Source organism: Mirounga leonina, unplaced genomic scaffold (assembly GCF_011800145.1).
Source record: "Mirounga leonina isolate KUSES-001 unplaced genomic scaffold, KU_Mleo_1.0 Mir_199, whole genome shotgun sequence".
Lineage (NCBI taxonomy): Eukaryota > Metazoa > Chordata > Mammalia > Carnivora > Phocidae > Mirounga > Mirounga leonina.
Window position 1 is genome coordinate 7,943,266 of NW_023270498.1, and position 24,156 is coordinate 7,967,421.

Sequence of the window (24,156 nt, forward strand, 5' to 3'; positions counted from 1 at the left end):
GGTTCTACAAAAATTATATAACTCTTTTCTTCTAAAACTTTCCTGAAGTTTTAGTTTGAGTCTTGATTTCTGCATAATAGCAAATAATTGAATTGTACTAAAAGCATTTTTAGAGTTATTCTATTTTAATTCTAATATTAGGTATTCCTCATTTCTCGCTTTTCCTTCCTCCAAAAGACATCTCAGTTCTGGGGGTTCTGAGTCATAACACTGAATCAAAGAATGCATCTGGTTGATGGTCATCTTGCAGTTTTATCTTCTGCAATGTACAACTGTACAATGTGGTCTTGTACATTCTGGTCTTCGCCTAACCCAACTGTACTCATGAAGTAGCTATTCTTCTCTACCTGAGTGTCTGCTGACATTCAGTTGAACTCCATCTTGTAAGCTTCTTTGCTGTTATCTGCATCCTGGTCAAGACCACGTTTTAGCATCAACTCTTTCTTTCAACTAATTTTAGACTCTTCTCAGCAGCATGGTTGCCCACCCACATTAGAGTAACGGTCAAGGAAAGTCAGAGTATCTCTAAAACACTATCCCTCAGATTTACTGCTTCGCGTTGTAATTATCTGGAATGAAACATTATCTCTACTCTGATTTCACAAAAAAGTGTCTGTTTGTTCTATTATCTACTGCGAAATTTTGATAGGACGGGTGGTAGAAACAAGTCTCCTAGCAACCAACCACATGTCTGATTGTTCTTTACTAAGGGACACTTCCACTCTTCTACTCGATCAGACAAGAAAGGGATGTTCTGGCTTTTCATCGACTCCCTTTCCACTATATTAAATATAGAGGCTGAAATATATGATAGTAGAGGATTAGATAAATACCATATGATACAGTAATTCTACTACTGGGTTTTTACACAAAGAAAAAAAAACATCAATTTGAAAAGATATATGCACCCCTATGTTTATTGTAACATTATTTACAGTCATCAAGATATGGAAGCAACCCATGTGCCCATCAATAGATGAATGGATAAAGATGTGGTATATATATATCTTAGGATATTTCTTAGCCATAAAAAAGAATAAAATCTTGCCATTTGCAACAGCATGAATGGCTCTAGAGGGAATAATACTAAGTAAAATAAATCAGGCAGAAAAAGACAAATACCATATAATTTCATTCATGTGTGAGATTTAAAAAACAAACAAATGAACAAAGGAAAAAAGAGAGAGAGAAAAGACTCAAAAATACAAAAACAAAATGATGGTTACTAGAGGAAGGTGGGTCAAGAGATAGGTGAAATAGATACAGGGGTTTAAGAGGTACAAACTTCCAGTTACAAAATAAATAAGTCATGAAGATGGAAAAGTACAACATAGGGAATATAGTCAATAAGATTGTCATTATGTCACTTCATGACAGATGGTGACTACACTTATTTAATGAGCACTGAGTAATGTATACAATTGTGGAATAATTATGTTGTACACATGAAACTATTTAACAGTGAATCATAATTATACTTCAATAACAGTTAAAAATAAATTATTTAAAGTATATAGGAAGAGAAAAAAAGAAACTGAAATATGTGATAGTAGAATATTAGAGAAATACTTAAGAAATTTATGAAAATAAAACTTAGAACTATGACAACTTAGCCATAGTTTTGCTAGATAGAAAGTCTAAATTAGAGGTCAACATTATTAGACCCAACACACCATCCCATTTATCCAGTATTTTGTAATGTCTGTTTTAACACTGAAATTTAGATAGAATTTACTAATAAACTATCTACACATAAAAGTTCTAAAATAATTTCTGGTGGCCTTATTATAATGTCAGGTCTTACAGGAAATACTTTCCAGGAAAAAATATGTATTTCAAAACTAGAAGAAATAATAGTTAGAAGCTTATATCTATAATGAGTAAGTTTAGATTTAAGTGAAGTAAAATGACCATATAGCATTTTTTTGCAAAAATTAAAGAGAAATGAAAGAGCAGATGCAGATTTTAAATTAGACATTAGAAGGGCACCCAGGTGGCTCAGTCAGTTAAGCATCCAACTCTTGATTTCGCCTCAGGATACGATACTCAGGGTCGTGAGATCCAGCCCCACAGTGGGTTCTGCCCTGGGCGTGGAGCCTGCCTAAGAGTCTCTCTCTTCCTCTGCCCCTCCTCCTGCCGCTTGCACAGGCATGCACTCTCAATAAAGAAATTAAATAAATAAATAAATAAATAAATAAATAAATATTAGACATTAGAATAAAAATTAGTTTGAGAATAAGTAAGAATAAGCCATTCATTTTTGTGTATAATAAGAGAAAAATCGCCTTAACTTAAGTAAGAATAACAAGCCAAGACAAATTAGTTTCAAAGATGAGAAAATAAGATGGTCTTGCATATGATCTGGACCTTATTTAAAGTATAATATCAAAATAAATTTCTTTAACATGTTATGATGTATGATTGTAACAAAATATAATAGGAAATATTTTTCATACTTTGTGACCTATCACATATATCTAGATACATTTAATCTTGAGGATGATGTTTTAAATAGGTGATAGGGGAGAAAAGAGGTAATATACAATTTCATTTGAAACCTTATGGATAATACCAGGATAAGCCTGAAGAACAACAGACAACCCTAAGATTAAAAAAATAATAACATTTAATTTTCAAAACAGATTATTTTCATTCTGCTTCAATAACTATAAAAATACATATACTGAAAATAACATAATTTTGATTTAATAGTTACTAATAAAATTAAAGAGAGTCTTATATTCATTGATGGTAACTTATTATTAGTTCTAAATATTCTATAAGGACTCTCAAATTGATTTCTGCATTAACTGTACAATTGCACTGAAACTGTTTTCAACCAAATATGTAACTAAGAAATGTTATTATAATAAGTAATTTAGTTTCTTTGTAAATAATTGTAAAAGTTTGTGATTTGGCTTCATTTGATTTGAACTGAGTCTCCTAGGTACACATTTATTTAGAATTATTATTTTTTTTTATAAATCAACCCTTTTATCTTTATAAAATGCTCCTCTTTACCTTGAAGTGCTTATTTCTGATATTAATACACCAGCCTTTTTTATGCTTAAAGTTTGCATGGTCTATATTTTTCAATCATTTTACTTTCACTTTCAACCTGCGTCCTCATATATCAAGTACCTCTTTTTAAATACAATTCCTTGAGTCTTGTTTTAAAAACAAACAAACAAACAAAAACCCCATCTTCTTAACTGGACTTTTAATTGTTTAGTCCAACTATATTTAATGCAATTATATATGTGGTTGAATTTGTGGTTTGTTTTCCATTTGTTTTATTTATTTTCTCTTTTACAGCTTTGTTTTGATTATTCAAATGCTTATTGTCAGTATTCTTTTTACCTACTCTATTATTTTTTAGTTCTTTCACCTCGGGTTTTTTGTTTGTTTATAAATTAGTACTGTAGAAATTGCACACCCACCCTTAAATTATCACAATCTGCCATGAATTAATATCATATCACTCTTTGTAGAATGAAAAAACCTTAAAATATTATAATTCCATTTATACGTCCTCCCATTATTTGTGCTACAATCTTATATGGTTTACTTCCAAGTAACCAAAATACCTCTGTTAAACAGGTATTAAAGAAGATATAAAAATTAAAATGATTGAATTTCTAACAAAAAATGATAATGGAAGATAAATATATCAGAATCTGTAGAATATATCAAAAGCATTGATCAGAGGAAGTTTGATACCACTATACAGCTTTGTCAGTAAAAAAAAAAAAGGTGGATGAATATAAATGAATTAAACTCCCAGCCCAAAATCCTAGAAAAGGAATGACAAAGTAAACCAGAAGAAGGCACAAGATGGAAAATAATAAAAGAAAAAAAACTAAAGTGACAGAGACTAGAAAAAGAGTAAACCTAATAATGAATGACTCAAAATCCTGGTGCTTGAAAAATATGATTAAATATACAAGTCATTTCTTAATTTTTAAGAATATATCACCAAAGCACAAAAATACAAAATAAGAAATAAGCAAGAAGGGCAAATAACCATTGATATAGAAGAAAATATATATATATATTTAAATGTTAAGCTATTTTGAAGACTTCTATACACATAAATGTGAACATCCCATCGGAAGGGATAATTTCTTTTTTTTTAATTTAGTAATTTTTTTTTAAAGATTTTAGTTATTTATTTGACAGAGAGAGACACCGCGATAGAGGGAACACAAGCAGGGGAAGTGGGAGAGGGCGAAGTAGGCTCCCCACTGAGCAGGGAGCCCAATACGGGGCTTGATCCCAGGACCCTGGGATCATGACCTGAGCCAAAGGCAGATGCTTAACGACTGAGCCACCCAGGCGCCCCCTTTTTTTTTAATTTAAATTCAAGTTAGTTAACATACAGTGTAGTATTTGTTTCAGGAGTAAAATTTAGAGATTCATCACTTACATATAACACCCATTGCTCATTACAACAAGTGCCCTCCTTAATGCCCATCACCCATCTAGCCCATCCCCCTCCCAACTCCCCTCCAGCAACCCTCAGTCTGTTCTCTATCATTAAGAGTCTCTTACGGTTTGCCTCCTGCTCTGGGAAGGGATAATTTCTTATTGAAATACAGACTAAGACAATTAACCCATTAGAGGTAGAAAGCCTAAACAGCTAATGCCTGGATGACACAGAAAATTTTGCCATACTAAAGATTGTTTCACAGGGAATTTCTACCAAATCTCTTAGGATCAAACAGTTCTGATACTCTATAAGAGACTCAGATTTTGTGCTACACACTAGAGTAGTTACAACAGACAGTGAGAGAGAGCGCGAGAGAGAATTTCTCAAAAATAATATTGGAACACACACATATATACAAACACACAAAGATATACATACATACATATGTAATGGGTTGAATATTGGCTCTAAAATAAATATGTCCGTGTCCTAACTCCCGGTACCTGTCTTATTTGAAAATAGGGTTTTTGCAGATGTGCCTAAGAGTGGGTCCTAAACCCAATGATATGTGTCCTTAAAAGACACAGATTTCAGACAGCAACACATGGAGACAAAAGCCATGTGAAAACGGAGGAAGAGATGGAAGGGCAGCCAGAGCCAAGGAATGCCAAGGATTGACAGCAGCCAACAGAAGACATGGAGTGACGCTCTCTGAGAGCTTCCAGAAGAAACCAGCCTTGCCAACAACTTGATTTTGGACTTCTGGCCTCTGGGATAACTGTGAAAGAATAAAAAGTGCCGAAGATGCAAACTGGTTTCTCCTTCCTGCTTATGGCAAAATGTGAGAGGGAAGAGAAAGACTGAGGAAAGATCCGTTAAGCAAAAGGAACCATGACTTGTTGACTTTGTAAGTTCTCAGCCTGTTCAGATCACAAAAGATGTTAAAATGAGCAAGTCCCCATTGTTGGTAAAGCTGCTCTGGATAGAAAGCCATGAGTGTGGCTGGAAAGTCTTCATGGAAGAGATTAGGTGTGTGAGTCATGAATCTAATCAATTTCTTGGCAGAAACCAGGAAAAGATGGGATTTTCCAGGAAAAATACGTGGAAGGCACTCTTGTCTAAGGGTGTAGACCCCCTTGACATGGAAGAAGAAAAGATCTGTAAGGGTACTAATGAGATATTATACCACTAAAACTCTGCCGCTCAGGACTCAAAGGGAAGACATGGGATGAAATATGAAAACTGTCAAATTTCTGGGATTCCGGGGCAGCAAATGGAATGATAGAGCAACTAAGCTATAAACATGTGCTGCGTATCAAAAAAGGAGGAATTCTAAGGGTTGAACTTTAGGTAAAAGGGAGAGGCCAGGGAGATGAGGCTAGAGGCAGGACCGAGCAAGCCTTCATGTGCACAGAGCAAAGCATAAACCACAGAAAATTATTCTTAGGTCTTGAAATGTAACAAATTTTGGCATGCTGGGCCCTAGTGACACCGTTATTCCTTTTATCCCCACCCTTTTGGAATGGAAATGTCTATCCTATGCCTGTGTTAACCTGAAAAATACAGTTGCCAGTTTTTTTACCTGCAGAAAATGGGTCTATTCAGGAATAACAGAGAATTACAATCTGGAACAAGCAGGCTATGGCAAAACCACAGGCTCGTCTGCAGAACAAAGGACAGGAGCCCTCTTTTACAGAGGAAAGATGAGAGTCCAGAGGGGCTGTTATAAACAAAAAATCCATTGGTGTAACTGGGAGCTGGGGGTATAGTGGCTTCTCATTGGCTGGGCTGTTGCCAGGGAGAAGAGAAAGCCTTTCTTCCTCCTGCTGGGATAGTAAAGTATCCGGGATTTGCAAGGTGGGTCTCTTCTTATTGGGTCTGCAGTTTACGAGTGGTAGGGGAATTAGAACTCCACTGCCAGCCTCCCTTTAGACTCCATTCTAAATGATTTTTTTTTTTCATTATTAATTTCACACCTGTCACACTATTTTGTTTTGGAAGTAGAAAATTCAAAGAGATAGAACAACAAAATATTCCCAAGAAAAGCAAAAGTAAGCAATAAAGAAAATAGAAATAAATAAGAAAACAGATGAAAACCATATAACTAATAAATTCATTCAAGAGCAATTTCTTTGAGGGAAATAACTAATGAGTTATTCTGTCAGCTCACATAATCAAGAAAAAGAGGAAAGGGAATAGTAAATATACAAAATAACAAATTACATGTGGAAACAGCCAAACGCATGAGGCAAATCAATAGGAGTATCATAGAGTACTCTGCTCAATTCTAGGCTAACAAATTTGAAACAGAGAAAATGAATCATTTCCTAGCTTTATAAATTATCAAGTTTGGCCTTAGAGAGACTAAAAATCTGAATGATCCAATTGTCAAATAATGTATAAAGTAATTTATTAAAAATCATCCCATAAATAGCTATGTGCTCAGATTAAAAAAGCCTTGAAAGAACAGACAATTTTAATACCTTAAAAATTATTCAGAATGTAGAAAAAAGTTTCCAAACTGTTTCTCTTCTATATAAACTTGTAGCAAGTTCAAAGATACTACCAAAAAAAATAATCCACAAAAACTACAGAACAATCTTTTATGTACAAATCCTCAATAAAATTTTAGTACATAAAGTGAAGCAGCATATTAAAAGAATAATAATAATCTACATCATCTATTCTCATTTTCTTATGTTTTACTTATTTTATTTTTTTTAAGATTTTATTTATTTATTTGAGAAAGAGACAGAGAGCGCACCAGCAGGGGGAGGGGGAGAAAGAGGGGAGAACAGACTCCCTGCTGTGCAGGGAGCCCATGCAGGGCTGAATCCCAGGACCCTGAGCTCATGACCTGAGCTGAAGTCAGACACTTAACTGACTGAGCCACCCAGGCACCCCTTCAGTTTTATTTTTCATAAACTTTTTTTGGATGCTTTAAAAAATATTTTATTCATCTATGGAGATAATAACATAGTGTCTTTTAGATATGTTGATATATTATCATTGACATATTTACGTGGGAAATTTCAGATAGAAGAAACACTTTCATAGTGTTAAAAACATGACCACAGGTGCCAGTCAAAACTGGGTTTAAATCCCATTCCTGATACTTCTTAGTTGGCTAACTCTGGATAAGCTTAATGTTTCTCTACAGTATGTAGTGTGGTGTTCTTTTCTGTTTTGGGTTTGTTTTGCTTTGTTTTGTTTTAAGAGTCTCCCTTCTTTTTTGGTTTTCATCAGTTTGACTCTAGTGTACCTAAGTGATATTTTCTTTCTAATTATTATTTTTGGGCTTCACTGGGATTCTGGATCTGGGTTCGGTGTTTTTCATCATAGTTGTATAAATTGTACCTAATATTTTTCAAAAAAAATGTTGCCCTAGGCTCTCTCTTTTCTTTTGGGGGCTCAAATTACACATAATTTAGACTGCGTGGTATTGTCTCACAGGTCACTGACTCTAATTTTTCTTTTCGGTTGTTTTTCTCTGTGAACCTCAGGTTGGGTACTTTCTAATTGACCAGTTCTTAATCTGCTTTTAACTACACTGATCCTTTCTTCTGTAATGTACAATCTGCTGTTAAGCCTATCCAACATTTTTATTTTAGCTATTTTATTATTTTCTGACTTCTATTTGATCCTTTTTAGAGTTTTCATTTCTCTTATAAAATTCTGTATTTCTTCACCCATTCCTTCCTATATTTAAAAAAAGTTAATACTTGTTTTAAAGTCCTTTACAGTCATTCCAATGACTGGGTACTCAGAATTTGCTTATCGGCTTTTTTTCCCCCATTTTATTTGAGTTGCATTTTCTTCTTTCTTTCTATTTTAATTTTTTTATTCCAAATATCATTTAAAGACTTAAAAAGCGCAGAATGGAGTATATTTTTAAATTTCACTTATTATTTTCACAGAAATCACAAGCCTTCTTCTGTAGCGGGCAGTTATGATGAGGAGCTATTTTGATTCCTCCATGATTGATCTGATCTGGAACTGGACCACACTTTTACTGAGTACATTTAAAGTGAACTAAGTCTTTAAACTCTATGCCAGCATCACCAAAAGGCTAAACTTTTGATCTTACACGGTTTGAGCCGAGAGGGCTCAAACTCCCAGTTTCAGATAGTTTTTCTTCAACTTTGTATTCAATTTTGTCAGGACCCCAGAATCCAAGCACCTTGAGAATACACGACGTTACACAGATTCTTTTTGACTTACTACCTCTTCACTACTGCTTCCTTGGTTACAGTCTGATGAGAGGGTGGCAGAGAAACATTGTGATTAAGCTTTATTTTCCCTTTTGGGGTTCTCTAGATATCAACCCATCCCTCTAGCTTGCGCTGCCACTCAAAGCTTGATGTATGTCTTCTCAGTGCTGCAAATTTTCCAGTCTCCAGTCGATGACAGACCTACTTTTCTGCATACTAATCTACAGATGATGCCATGGTTCTCGGCTCACATGTGAAGGATTTGTACTTCTCTCTATTTAATCAACCAAACCTTTCTTGTACCCACTGCTTTTCAGTAGTGTCATAGAAATGTATGATTTGATTTTATCCATTAATCTTTCTGTCTCTTTTTGTTAAAAGTGACAATCATTAACATTTTACTACATTCTAACTAGAAGTGAAAATAGTATCCTTAATTTTTAACTAATGGCATAAAATGTCATTATTATAATATATTAACAGTATATATTTAAACAATTTCCTTTAGAGACCCATCTTACTTCTATGTAAGATAAGATGTTAAGATCTTCCTCATTGTTGTTGTTTACCAAATAGTCTGTCATTTAAAGGATTGATGTTATATTAACTGATAGCAGTCATGTCATGTCATTCCATGATTTGTCAAGTATTTTACTAAGATCTTTTAATAAATAAACATTATCAGTAATAATGGAATAAATAAGTAAAATATTTGATGTTATCTACCAAAGTGCTGTAAATCCATGTTGTGGACCATTTATAACTGTGGTTTCCTCTGTTACAGAAACAATGACATTGGTAAAAGGAATTATTTTTTCTGTGAAATAATTTTTAAGCAGTGTGTATACTAGCAACCCCATTGTATCCATCATAAATATGTTAAAATAGCATTTCCTCTATGACTTTTTCATTCCTTAAACAACTTACATATGCTATTAGTTAAACTTCATTTATAACATAGGATGATTTCAATGAGTTGTAATAAAAATTTGTTGTACTATAGTCTGTTACATGGTTATTTGTAAAATGTTTTAACATCTTATTGATTCTTAAAAACAGTATCATTGCTCGATTGGACAGAGATATAACGTCATTTGAATTTTTTATCAGTGTATTAATAACCCTTTTCACATTTAGTAGGATTAATTTTCCTCCAATATTCCATGGCTTACAGGGTTATTACTTCTTGCTATTTTTTACATAAGATTGATGCTTTTGTCTTGCTGATTAGAAGACTTTTAAACATTTCAAAGATAATATTCAACAGTTTCCCTCTGTATGTCAGAAGTAAGATAAGTCTTTTCAAAATTTTTTGGTAAATGTGGGCAAAATATTTACCTAATCTTGACAGTTCCTTGCTTAATTAAAAACAATGTTTTGGCATAAGAAGAACTGTGCACAAAGATATAAAAATAAATTCAATTATTCATAGACTATCATTCTTAAACTTTATGAAAGAAGTTTTCAAAAATATAGTTATGTAGAGAATAATCACAAATGTGACAACAAAAAAGGAAGACTAACACGGATTTCTTGAGTTAGTGGCTTAAATACTTATTGACATAATTTTCCAAAATAGTAAATTCTTGGAAAAATTCCAAGCAAAAATATATCCCTCCAATAACACATCTATATGCATACCTGGACAATTCGTTATAAATACATCAAAACATAATTTATTGATATCAAAAATGGATAATCATGGACAGTTTTTTTTACATACATGAATGTTCTGGAGACATTTTACTGTTATGCAGGATGCATGAAAATTCTTTTACAGAAAAGATTTTCTCAAATATCATGGGCCACCTAGAACCTCACATCCATACACTAAACATATTTATACCTTTCAGTCATTGAGACACTGAAGAGTTGAGTAATTTCCAAATTTTACTGGAGAGACATGGCCACTTAGAGAATCATAGCTTAAATAAGTTCATAAAAACAGAAATCGCAAAAGTTAAATTTTTTAATGTAAAACAAAAGAACTGGGAATTATTAAACAAAGGACATAATGCTAGGTACTGTCCAGGACTAATAGTATGTTGAAGAGAAACCAGTTCATTTTCCCAGCAGTGCATCTACCACAGACATGAGGAAAATCCATATAAAATATTAACCTGTGAAAGCAACTGAATCATGCTGGGTTTTATGAAGGAGCTCTTTAAACATTTTCTCTATTTCCTCTGTGATAATTGGATTCTATTTCCCCTAGAATATATTTTGGATTTGTGTTCTCCTTAACAGAGAATTTTTTTTTCTCCAAATCAGCACAATTAAAACATCTCCAACAATACATAAAACTATCCATAAAATATAGAAAATCTCCAATATTTTTCCTTCATATGACATTCAAGTATATGTAAGAGAAAGTGTTGTTCATGGGGCAAGAGAAAAAATGATTTGGGCAATGACCTAATTAGCTAGGCATTAACATTCAAAGACCAGGTAAACCACAGTTTTAGTCAGTATTGCAAGAGTTCCTGTAAAGCTGAGATGTATGTACTTCATTTTCCACTCCCTATCACATTTCATGCACAGCCTGACTATTCTCAATCATGAGTCTCTGCAAAGCCGAGAAAGCAGAAGAAAGATTATTTGGAGTGGTACTAAAAAAAGTCCAGGAAATGCCTATCCCAACAGCAGATTTTCACCATGAAAAATAATAGAAATGACAAAGTTTAAAAAAAAAAAAATACATGGGTTTCAGAAGTACCTACCCTAATAATTTTTAAGAAATTTTACTGTAAATATTTCCAAAACCATCAGGCTTTACAAAATATTGTACAATGTCCTGTGTATGGGAGTAAACATCTATTTAGGCTATCTGTCGAATTCTGTTCAGTAATTTGTTCTGTTGAACTCTTTCACCTCAGGAAGGTCAATAATCGTCTGAATTCCCCTTTATCTGCTGATCTCCTTAGCCTACTTTTAACAATGGAAGAAGAAACTGATCTATGGGTTAAGTCAACTGGTTCTCCTTAAGTCTCCTAGTTTCAATTATGTTTCAACAATGTGTTATTGTCAACTTACCGAAGCAGCCTCTCAGTCATGAAAAATTCGTTCCCAAACTTTTGTGTTTGTTTGTTTGTTTAAAAAATTTAATTTAAATTAAATGTACAAGACCAAGCACAGGCACTTTCCAAAAACCAAAAATGAAGCCAGACCATGAAATCACTCAATGCTTGCAGAGGACAGCTCTGATGTGTGTGTGTGTGTGTTGTGGGGGGGGAGAGGGGGTCTTCTCTGGTTGCTCTGGCTCTTCTTCCTCTTTTTCTGCCAGCCCTCCAAGAGACCCCAAGGGGAAAGTGCTTTCACAGTTCTGGGTCCAGGAGACCTGGCAAATTACAGGCATTTGAACAGGGCAGTTGCTTTCAAAACTGTGCTCTCCGAGATCACCCAGAACAACAAGAGCCTGTTCTCGCTCCTGGTCGAAACAGGCCACTACCAGGAGGTCAGGGCTCTGGAAGCAGCTTGCTTCGCGGTCCGGACTCCTCCGGTGCACGAACGGGGCGCCGCGGGCTTTTGCACCCGTAAACCCCAGGCTTGCAGCTAAGGTGCTGGGAAGCCCTCACGCGGCTGGAGGAAGCGATGGCACCAATCCGGCCCCGGAAACCTCATCTGGCACTGGAAACTGCGTCGCCCTTCACGCTTGAGCCCACGCACCCTTAGCGAGTAGCCCTGGCGAACTTGGCCCCACAGCGCTCACACTGGAATGGTTTAATTCCTGGACGGATGAGCACGTGCTCTTCTTGGGTTCTGAATACGCTGTGTCTCGCCCCACAAGTTGGACACCGAAAAGGTCTGTCTGGACCCTGTGCGCCTGGTGGTTCCGTACTGCGGGCAGAAGGAGCGATGCAGAGTTGGTAGGGACACTAAGCATTTTCCAGCGGCTCCTCATCACCTGCACGAGCATCAGCGCTGGAAGGGCTTTGAAGTGTGGGTGACCCTTCAGTGACCCCTCCATCTGGGGAGCCTGCGGGCAGTTCTCCTCTTGCTGCTGCCAGCCAGGCCGGGGCGCCCGCGGCGGGAGAGCGCCGGGCTCGCAGCCTCTCCCTTCCCCGCTGCCCGGGACGCTGCGGGACCCTGGGACCCTCTGCAGGGTCCCCGCGCCTCGCCCGTGGACAGACTGTGGCTGGGGCATAGCAGCGCAGCGTGCGGCGTGCCTGTGGGTGGGAGCTCTCCCGGAACGTATTTTGATAGTTTTGTTCCCTCAATTTCTAAGAAAAAAGCCTTTTATTTAAAATTGATTCTGTTACTCTGTGTTGTCAGAGAATGCTCTTTGGATTATTTGCATGCTTTATAATTCATGAAGGTTTTCTTTGCAGGCAAAACTAGGGTAATGTTTCACATAAACTTAGAAAGAACAGATATTCTCTGCTATTTGTATTGCAACTTTGATACGTATCTGTAAAATCTGCGTTGTCGGTTATGTTGGTTAGGTCTATATTCCTTGATCTGTATTGCATTGACAGACATGTGTTAATTTCTTCGACTATTAGTTCGATTCTATTCCTCCAAGCATCTGTAGCTCTGTATTCTCTCGGCTAAGAACGGTGTTGCAGTAAGTTCTGGGAGCGATAATAAATAATGATAGTAATTGTTATATTTTCGTTGTGAAGCTTTCAGCTTTATAAAGTGACCTTTGCTTTTTCGGTGCTTCCTGGTCTGAATTCTAATATCAAGTATGAGACTCCTCGTCTACTTTTCATTTACCTCTTCTTGGTTTATATTTGTCCTTTTATTTTATTTATTTTATTATTTTTTTTTCTAAAGATTTTATTTATTTATTTGACAGAGAGAGAGAGAGAGCGAGAGCAGGAACACAAGCAGGGGGAGTGGGAGAGGGAGAAGCAGGCCTCCCACCGAGCAGGGAGCCCGATGTGGGGCTCGATCCCAGGACCCTGGGATCATGACCCGAGCCGAAGGCAGACGCCTAACGACTGAGCAACCCAGGCGCCCTGTCCTTTTATTTTTAAACTTCCTAAATACTGTTTTATAAGATGAGTGTTTCTTATACATGGTGAAATGTCAGATTTCACTTTGTTAGTTATCTGAAAATCTTTGTAATTGGTGACTTAAATAAGCAAAATCCACGTTTATCTGATCAAATGGTTGGTTTTAGTTCTTTTTTTTTTTTTAATTAGATTGTAGTCTATGCGAGCTATTTTATTTGTTTTATCTCTTCCTCTGTATAGATCTTTTGGTATATCAGAAGTGAGTCAAGGGAAAAATACTTCCTGAATTTTCGCATGTTTTATTACAGACCTCCTGGCATTTTGAAGTCAATCTGGCTGGATATGAAATCTTTAGTTGTTATTTTATTTCCTTGATGGACTTAAATTCACTACTTCATTGTCTCCGGGCATAAACTACGGATGTCAAAAAGGTTGATGTCGATTCGATTTTCTTTCTTTTCTAAATAGGAGGATCAAATGTTCCGTTCTGCCAGGATATTCCTGCTTTACAACAGTTGCCCTGTGCTTTCATTCCTTTTACTCTCCAGTCTCCTGGGTTGGATAATAAATTATCTGGTCACTTGAATTAAAAGGAATTTAGACTTTTTCCTGGGATACTCTGAGGACATTTTTTCCTCTCTCTTTTACTTTAGAATTCAAAAGTTTTCCTAAAATATTTTTCCTAAAAAGAGTTCCCAGCATCGGCCACTGAGAGTTGATTTTCCCAAGTATGATGTGTGTTCTTTCAATACACACTTACTTTCAAGTCATCTCTATGTCAGGAAACTTTCCTTGGGTTATAGTTTTTGCCTCTTGTTCCATTCTGTTGCTTTGGTTCTCTTCTTAGTGTGTCCCTTCACTCAGATGCTATCTTGTGTAGCTATTGCTTTCTGTCAAATCATTTTTATCCATGTTTTATGTATCTTATGGCATTAACTCTGGTGTTAACTCACTCTTCTGTTCCATCTAGTTTAATATTTATTCAAAAATGGTTTTTACTCATTTCATTAGCAATTCTTCCTTAGTTTTTTCAAATCTCTCTTTTCTTCAATCTTCTTATTTCTGGGTATTTCTAATTCTAAGATGGGCTTTGCTTTCATAAATGTTATTGGTTTTATAATTTATTCTAACTCACTTTCACAGATTGCATCTGCTTTGAAGTCTTCTCTTTCTGGTAAAGCATTGTCATTTTTTAGAACTCTTATTCTCTTTATTCATCATATATTTTAGATGAAACTTTTATGGGGTCGGACTGTAATATTTTCTCTTGTTCAAGTTTAAAGGAGGTGACTTTTCCTCTATTCTTAGAAGAGGAGGTGGATTTTGATTACTTTTTTAGCTTCACCACCAGCTCTAGATTCTGGAACTTCCTTTTATTGTTACAATACAGTTCCCGAAAATATGGCTTTAAACTTTTTTGAAAGTTCTCTCCCAACTTTTGTCAGGATCCTTTTTTTTCTCTTTTGCCCATACTGTCTCTGTCCCTCTTATGTGGATTCCATTCACAGAAATTTCACCTCCCCATGGGCTTTTCCTTGGTGGGATCTTTTTTTTTTTTTTTAATTTTTTTTTATTCTTATGTTAATCCCCATACATTACATCATTAGTTTTAGATGAAGTGTTCCATGATTCATTGTTTGTGCATAACACCCAGTGCTCCATGCAGAATGTGCCCTCCTCAATACCCACCACCAGGCTAACCCATCCTCCCACCCCCCTCCCCTCTAGAACCCTGTTTGTTTTTCAGAGTCCATCGTCTCTCATGGTTCGTCTACCCCTCCGATTTCCCCCGCTTCATTCTTCCCCTCCCGCTACCTTCTTCTTCTTCTTTTTTTTTTCTTAACATATATTGCATTATTTGTTTCAGAGGTACAGATTTGAGATTCAACAGTCTTGCACAATTCACAGCGCTTATCCTTGGTGGGATCTTAAAGTTGATTAATTCAGAGCTTTTAGGGCCCAGACATCCCCAGCACCAACTGTCTCTATAGAATCCTTCAGTCACCTGCAAACTGGAGCTTGCGTATTTCATGGCCAGTTTTGCTGCCTTCCTCAGCTTTCCATGTTTCACCTTTGGGCATTAACTGTTAATGAATATTATGTCTTCTGGCTCACAGGGACATTAGAAGTCACTTTACTTTCCATCCACTTCTCTGTTCATAGTTGCAGAAATGACTCAGGCTGTTGTCCCAGGTTTGTCTCCACCTTCCTGTGATTTGGGGAACACAGGGATACCCTAACACCACATACCGTTGTAGGTGGCATTCCTGGGTCTTTGGCTTTACTATCCTGTACATAATGAAGGTGTCCTGCCTAATACAGTGTGCAGGGATCTGGAAAGATTTTAAAACTATGTTGTCGTTGCCACTCCATTGTCCTTTTTTTTTTTTTCATTTTTAATGGAAGTTGCTCTTGCCTTGATTTTCTTAAAGATTGTAAACATGATTTTAAAATCATTTTCTATGTCCATTAGTTTTCTTTCCTAGGGAACAATTTCCTTGGTTTGGATTTTGCATATAAAATAGATATAAATATGATTTCTATATGAAATATATACCTAATATATATATATAACTAATGTATATATATATATGACTTTTATATATATGATTTTGTCTCTAAATTTTAATTTGGATATAACCTTGAGTGGAACTTCTCTTTTCCTGTTCTGTTCATGTCTTCATTTCTTGGAGTTTTGCTTTACCTTTATCGAGGCTTCCAGAACCCCCAGTAAAGCACCAGATATCATGATGGCAGCAGGGAGCTCTCACCCACTGAATTGGCCTAATTGCCAATCTGAGGGCCGTCTAGCTCTTCCCCGTCCTATACCACCTTCAGGATAGCGGTTTCTGATCGAGGGGTGTGCCAAACTGTGGTCACCATCATCTCCAGCCTTCACTCACAGGCAGAAGGACCTGCTCCAGCTTCCTTCTTTACACAGGGATTTCTGATTCTCTTCCCCATTTTGCAACCTATTTCCTCCAAAGAGGCGAACTGTTCTTATAATTCCTATGTCAGCCCCGGTGTCCAGGTGGCCTGTAACTCCAGTCCTAAGCTTCTGCTTCATAAAGATGTATCTGGTACCTGGGCACAGCTACATTTGATGGCTGATTTATTGCTTATTAGGGAGTGAGGGTGGGTGATGGGAATGGTTGTTAGGAATGTTCTTTTCAGGTGAAATCATGGAGTCATCTTTATTAAAGAATTTTATTAGGCGCTTTTTCATGGTTTATCAAATCATTTTAATTAAAACTAATGAAATATCAGTGTACTACTTAGCAATCAGTTACTGGTTACCTAAAGGTGAATGGAAACAATCAATAATCCTCAGAGAATAAAAATACAGATTACATAAATAGGACGTATTCAGAAATATCTTCAAAATGCACACAAAAAACACACACATGGTAAATGGGTACATAATGCACAGGTACAGATTTTCTAGGTGAGAAATCCATGAGGCAGTAATCTAGAAGAAATGGAAACAAATGTTTTACCTCAGGGTAACATCCTGACATTTCTAGGGTCTTCTTTTCCCACTAAGAATTAAATCAGTGTTTCCCATAGAATAAAAGTGGCATTTACTACACAAAGAAGTCGCCCACTAAAGTTCCTGATATCTTTATCAATCACCATCAATAATTTAATTAGAAACACAGTAAGTGAAGCAAGGTAGCTTGTCCCAAATGGTAAAGCTTAGATCAGTTTGATTCCTGTGATGAAATTTAAGGGTGAACCAACACTTCCAGAAAAAATTTCCATTGAGGTAGACTTAGCTGGGGGTTACAGAGTCAGTGTAGCAATTACCAAGGGATTTTTCTGGTCAGCAAGGTGAGGTGGTGTGTCACTCAATCTCTTCAGCCTACACACTTGAGTCTGCACTGAAGATTAGCCAGGTCATAAGGATTGCAACCAGTTCATGCGACCTTGCAACATTATTTCACTTTTCATGTACTGTTGAAATGATTCAAGAAAATGAGTACCCATATATATATGTGTGACTTTGTACACTCAAATCGGATTGTGATCTAAGTGATTTCAAATGAAACACCTCTTGATCAACTCAAACTTTGGGACTTAAGTCCTCAGGAATGTAACAGTGCAATTATAGAACAATGGTCCAAAACCTTTTTTTTTTTTTCTTTACCAGCACTTAAAAAAAGTGAGGAATAGGACCCACACATACCAACATACAGTGGTGCAATATGGCAGTGATTCTCAAAGGCAAATACTACTTTCCTCCCATTGCAAATTACTGATAAAGCATACTGAAGGGAAAATACTCTTGCAGAATATTATTTAAAATATATATTTTATATTGATGATGTGTGTTTATCTGGGAATACAATAAATATATAATATTTTAAATATTTGTGTACATATTTCAAATATATAGAAAAATTTATTTCTTGATAGTATACTTTTTTCTAAATCCCTAAAATGACACTCAAGGAAGAAATATTCCCATGGTAAATTATAATAAGTGTTACATAACTATTAGTTTATAATTACATGATGAGATATTTTACAAAGGTTGACTAAAATATAATATGAAAGATGATTTATTATTCATTTTAAAGCTATAGAACTTAGTTCCACTACACGTTAATATTTAAGGAATGTAAATTAGACATCTATTTACAGTCTCATCATTACTGATAAACCTTAACTGTAATTTCATGACTCTAAATTTGACTTACTTTTCAAAGTTTCTAAGTGCATAGGCACAGAGGGAGAGTAAAAAGGATTTAAGTGGTAAGTGATAATAACAGTGGATGTTAATAATAACTGATAGGTCAAGATCAAGGACAGCTGCATCTGAGATCAAAGTGCAAATTATTTTTTAAGTTAGTTATTAAAGGACAATATCACCTCTGAATAAAGTACATCAAAATCACATATTTTTGTTAGAAACATTATTAGGTAATGAAACTTAAGAAGATAATATATTTTTAAGGAAAAAATTTGTACTGAAATATGCTTCTTATTTTACAAGGAACTCTACATGACTGTCAGCCTTCAAAGATTATGAAGTAATAATGACCTGTTTAAGCAGAAATGTTACAAAGAAGATTTATAGCACATAGCTTGAGAATTCTTTATCTCAGTGGAGCGTTGAAAGAAAAAGATGTTTATTTCATGGAACATTTAAAAGATAGAATTCAATGACATTTTATTTTCAGTTATATTGGATATTTGGAGATTGCCATGGCTGAATCAGTGTCTCTCAGTCATAAGAAGACAAATTCCTGAAGACAGAGTGTATCCATATTTTATTTACTTATTTATTTATTTATTTATTCATTCATTCATTCATTCATTCATTTAAGAGAGAGAGAGCACAAGCGGGGGAAGGGACAGAGGAAGAGGGAGAAGCAGACTCCCCACTGAGCAGGGAACCGCATGTGGGGCTCTATGCCAGGACCCAGGGATCATGACCTGATCCAAAATCAAGAGTTCAACGCTTAATGACTGAGCCACCCAGTCACGCCTGAGTGTATCCATATTTTTAAAAGATTCTGTGAAGACTTTCAACTCCAATAATGATAGACGAGGTAATTTAGACAAACTCCCCCTCAGGAGTTTGGAAACCTTGGTATGACGGTTAACTTTATGTGTCAGCATGGCTGGGCCATGGAATGCCCAGATATTTCTTTAAACATTATTCTTGGGTGTGTCTATGAGTGTTTCTGGATGAGATTAACATTTAAATCAGTAGACCTAGTAAAGCAGGTGGATGGGCCTCATCTAATTCATTGGCAGCCAGATTAGAATAAAAGGTTAGCAAAGAATTCTTTCTCTCTGCTTGTTTTAGAGTTGGAATGTTAGTCCTCTTCTGTCTTGGGACTCAGAGTTGGACTGAAACTTACACCATCAGCTCTCCTGGGTCTCCAGCTTGCCGACTACAGATTTGGGATTTCTCACTTCCATAATCATGTGAACCAATTGCTATAGTATATATCTTATTGGTTCAAGTTAATATACTGAACAAATAAAAATAAGATGTGCACAGAAGGATCAAAGGCATCAGGCAGTTAACAAATTGGGGATGAACCACTGGATCAAGATGCAAGAGAAAACAAAGCTTCAGAATGGTGAGCACAGCATCTGGAAAGGGCTATTTTTCCATAAAGGCACCTGAGGAACTGTGTAGTGTCTGTCAGCATAAAGTACTAGGGATACAAATGCTACACTGTGGGGTCTGCCAGCAGGAGGAGATGAGTGTTTGTATATTTTGAGTACAATGCCAAAGGTTTGAATAGTATGGTAAGGAAGAACTAAAAATGAAGCAATTATTTGCCCAGACTACATTCAAGCTTCAAATCATGTGATTAACCCAGAAAAGCTCCATCAATGCCTAAAACTGAAATAAAGTTTTACTTAATGTTTTCATAACCATAAACCTAGAAGAAATGCAGAATTTCTCTTTGAAAGAAAATAATAACATCAAACTAGGCCTTAAGTTACTTCTACAAACAATTTCTATAAGCAACTTATATAAATGGGCACACAATTAAAAATAACCAGCACACAAAGAGAGACAAATGCCTATCAACAGAAATGGATCTGCCATAGAAATAGACCAACAAAGCCTCTAATATTGGAATTTTAAAGAATAGAATTTCAAATAATTAGGCAAACTATGTTACCTGTACATTTTTATATTAAATTTATTATTGCTACTATAAATTTAAATATAGAAAAAAATTAAAATAATTCATTGGAAAAGAGCACAAGAACAGGCAAATCTAAATTTTAAAAAGTCTACAAAAAATTTGCAATAATTTAAACTATGATTTCAGAATGTAGGGTTGACTGCAGATTAGAAAAGTTAGCTGAAAATTAATAACTGAATAGATAAAAAAACTATTCAGACAGAAGGACTGATAGGAAAAAAAAGATGATTGATTGTAAAAGGACCAAGAAAAGGAAAAAGGTGAGAAAAACTAACTTTTTTTTTCATTGACTGAGTCCCACTGGAAGACCAGAGAGAATGGGGGAGAAGCAGCATTTTTGTGGTCTTATTTTTTTGTTTAAGTTTTTATTTAAATTCAATTTAATTAGCATATACTGTATTGTTAGTTTCACAGGTAGAATTTAGTGATTCATCATTTGCATATAACACCCAGTGCTCATCACAGGTGCCCTCCTTAATGTTCATCACCCAGTTACCCCAGCCCCCACCCACATCCCCTCCAGCCAACCCTCAATTTGTTTCTTATAGTTAAGAGTCTCATAGATTTCCTCCCTCTCTGATTTCATCTATTTTATTTTTCTTTCCCTTCCCCTATGTTCATCTGTTTTGTTTCTTAAATTCCACATATCAGTGAGATCATATGATAATTGTCTTTCTCTGATTGACTTATTTCACTTAGCATAATACCTTCTAGTACCATCCACTTTTTTGCAAATGGCAAGATTTCATTCTTTCTTTATATATATATATATATATATATATATATATATATATATATATATCATATCTTTATCCATTCATCTGTCGATGGACATCTGGGCTCTTTCCAAACCTTGGCTATTGTGGACATGAGAAGCAGTATTTGAAACATTGCAAGACACCATTCTCGGGATTCAAGAAGCCCAAAGTACTCCATCATGATTAAAATACATAAAAACCATGTCTAGAGACATTTATAGTATAACTGTAAGACGTAAATTACTAAGAAAAAATCTTTAAAGGAGTCAAAAGTAAAACATAGAGGAGCTTAAAAGGAAGAACCATTAACAAAAATGACTTCTCTGCAGAAATAGTTGAGGCCAAAATATAGTGAATGGTATCTTTAAAGTGTGGATAAGATAATTGCCAACCTAGAAATAAATACCCAGGAAAAAATAGACGTCGAGAATGAAAGTAAAACAAAGACATTTTCAGGGGAAAAAACACTAAGAAAATTTTAACCAGCACATTCATACTAAAAGATACACAAAGGCATAATGTTTTAAGGCAGAAAAATACAAATCCAGATTAAAGGCAAGAAATACAGAAATAAAATTAAGAGTAATCAAAATAGAAAAATACATGATTGTAATTGAAAATATGTAAATGCATATATACATATATATAAATTGTGACTGATTAAATACTTAACAAGAATAGTAAAATGTCTTATGAGGAAATATATGGATGCATACATAAATAGGTGTATTTATATGAACATATATGTGGGTTTATGTGTGTATATCTGTCTCTCTATATACAGTATGTAGATATATATCAGATGATGGATATAAATATAGATATAGATGTATGTAGAGTTGACCCTGAACAATGTAGGCTTGAACTGTGTGTGTCCACTTATATGTGATATTTTTATAAATAAGTATAGTACAACAAATGTATCTTCTCTTCCTTATGATTTTCTTAACATTTTTTTCTGCAGCTTACTTTATTGTTAGAATACACATAATGTACACAATATATATTAATCAACCATTTATGTTATTGATAAAGCTTCTGGTCAATAGTAAGCTATTAGCAGTTAAGTTTTGAGGGACTCAAAAGTTATAGACAGATTTTTGAGTGCATGGGGGCCAACACTTTCCATCCTAATGTTGTTCTAGGGTCAACTGTAAATCTAACTATATCTATATTATTTTTTTAACATAAAACTACTTATTCAGAAATATTTTCCAAAATGAAAACAGATTTATTAAAACATGCCACTCACTTAGGAAGGAAAGATGGCGCAGACCTTGCCTTGGCCCCCTGCAAGTTGGGACTAAGAGGAAGAGACAGTCTTTAAGTCCACTACCTGCTTCCTGAGGGAGGGAGTTTCTCATGTTGCCCCCTTGCCTGAGGCCTCCTCCAATTATCCAGAACAGGGCATTCACCTGGGCAGGGGGATCACCCTGGGAAGGGAGGGGTCAGGTGGAGAGAGGGGATGGTATCACTGAAGGTCCATTCCTTTAGGTATTGCATCCCAATACAAAGGTGAAGCCTTCTTTTTTCCACTGGCCCTCCTGTGTGTGTGTGTGTGTGGAGAGAGAATAAATGAAATTAATAAAATAAAAATAAAATTAATATCAGGGGGAGGTAAATAGAGTTAACACTTTCTAAGGCCTTTGCATTGATCGAGGAGAAGGGAATAGTACCAATTAATATTATCTAAATTTTGATATATATTGAAATCTCTGGAAATAATAATCTATAACTCACAAACTATAAGAGGAGACATCAAAATACAAAAATTGGCCAAAAGATCAACATCACTTGGCATCAGGGAAATACAAACCAAAACCACAATGAGATATCACCTCACACGAGTCAGAATGGCTAAAATCAACAACTCAGGAAACAACAGCTGTTGGCAAGGATCTGGAGCAAGGGGAACCCTCTTACACTTGGGAATGCAAAACTGGTGCAACCAATCTGGAAAACAGTATAAAAGTCCCTCAAAAAGTTAAAGAGAACTACCTATGACCCAGCAATCGCACTACTAGGTATTTATCCAAAGGATACAAACATAGTGATTTGAAGGAACATATAGACACCAATGTTTATAGCAGCAATGTCCACAATAGCCAAAATACGGAAAGATGTCCACGGACAGATGAAAGGATAATGAAGATGTTATATACATATATATATTTATATATATGTGCAATGGAATATTACTCAGCCACCAGAAAGAATGAAATCTTGCCATTTGCGATGACATGGATAAAGCTAAAGAGTATTATGCTAAGCAAAATAAGTCAGAGAAAGACAAATAGCATATGATTTCACTCATGTGAAATTCAAGAAACAAAACAGATGAACATAGAAGGGAAGAAAAAATAAAATAAGATGAAATCAGAGAAGAAGACAAACCATAAGAGACTCTTAACTCTAGGAAACAAACTGAAGGTTGCTGGCGGGGAGGTGGGTGGGGGAAGGGGTAACTGGGTGATGGACATTAAGGAGGGCACTTGATGTAATGAGCACCGGGTGTTATATGTAAGTGATGAATCACTAAACTCTACTTATGAGACCAACAATACAGTAAATGTTAATTAAGTTGATTTTAAATTTTAAAAAAGGAAAGAAAAAAACAAGAAAAAAATAAGCCAAACGAAAAAGAAGAAAAAAAAAGAGAAAAAAAGAAACTCAGAAGAGAGAAGCAGAGATGGAGAGTAAAATGGTAGATTTAAAATAAAGTATCTAAATATTTAAATTGAATGTAAAGTGGATTCAAAGTTCTAATGAAAAGGAAGGTGTTAGACTAAATAAAAAAACAAAAAAAATAAATAAACTTCTCTATGCTCTTTTAATGAAATACGCCTAAATCATAAGGTAGCAGGAAGCTTGAAAGTCAAAGAATAAAATATATACATCATTTAAACTCCAACCACAGGAAAGTACAAATATTCGTTCAGAAAAAAAGATAAATAAATTAAGCTGAAAGCATACCAGAGATTAAAAATGAAATTGTTTTATTTATCAGAATGGATTCAGCAGAAGCATTTTGCAATTCTAAAGTAGTATGCACCTAAAAACATGGCCTCAAACTATATAAAACAAAAAATTGACCAAATACAAGCAGGTAAAGACAAATCTACA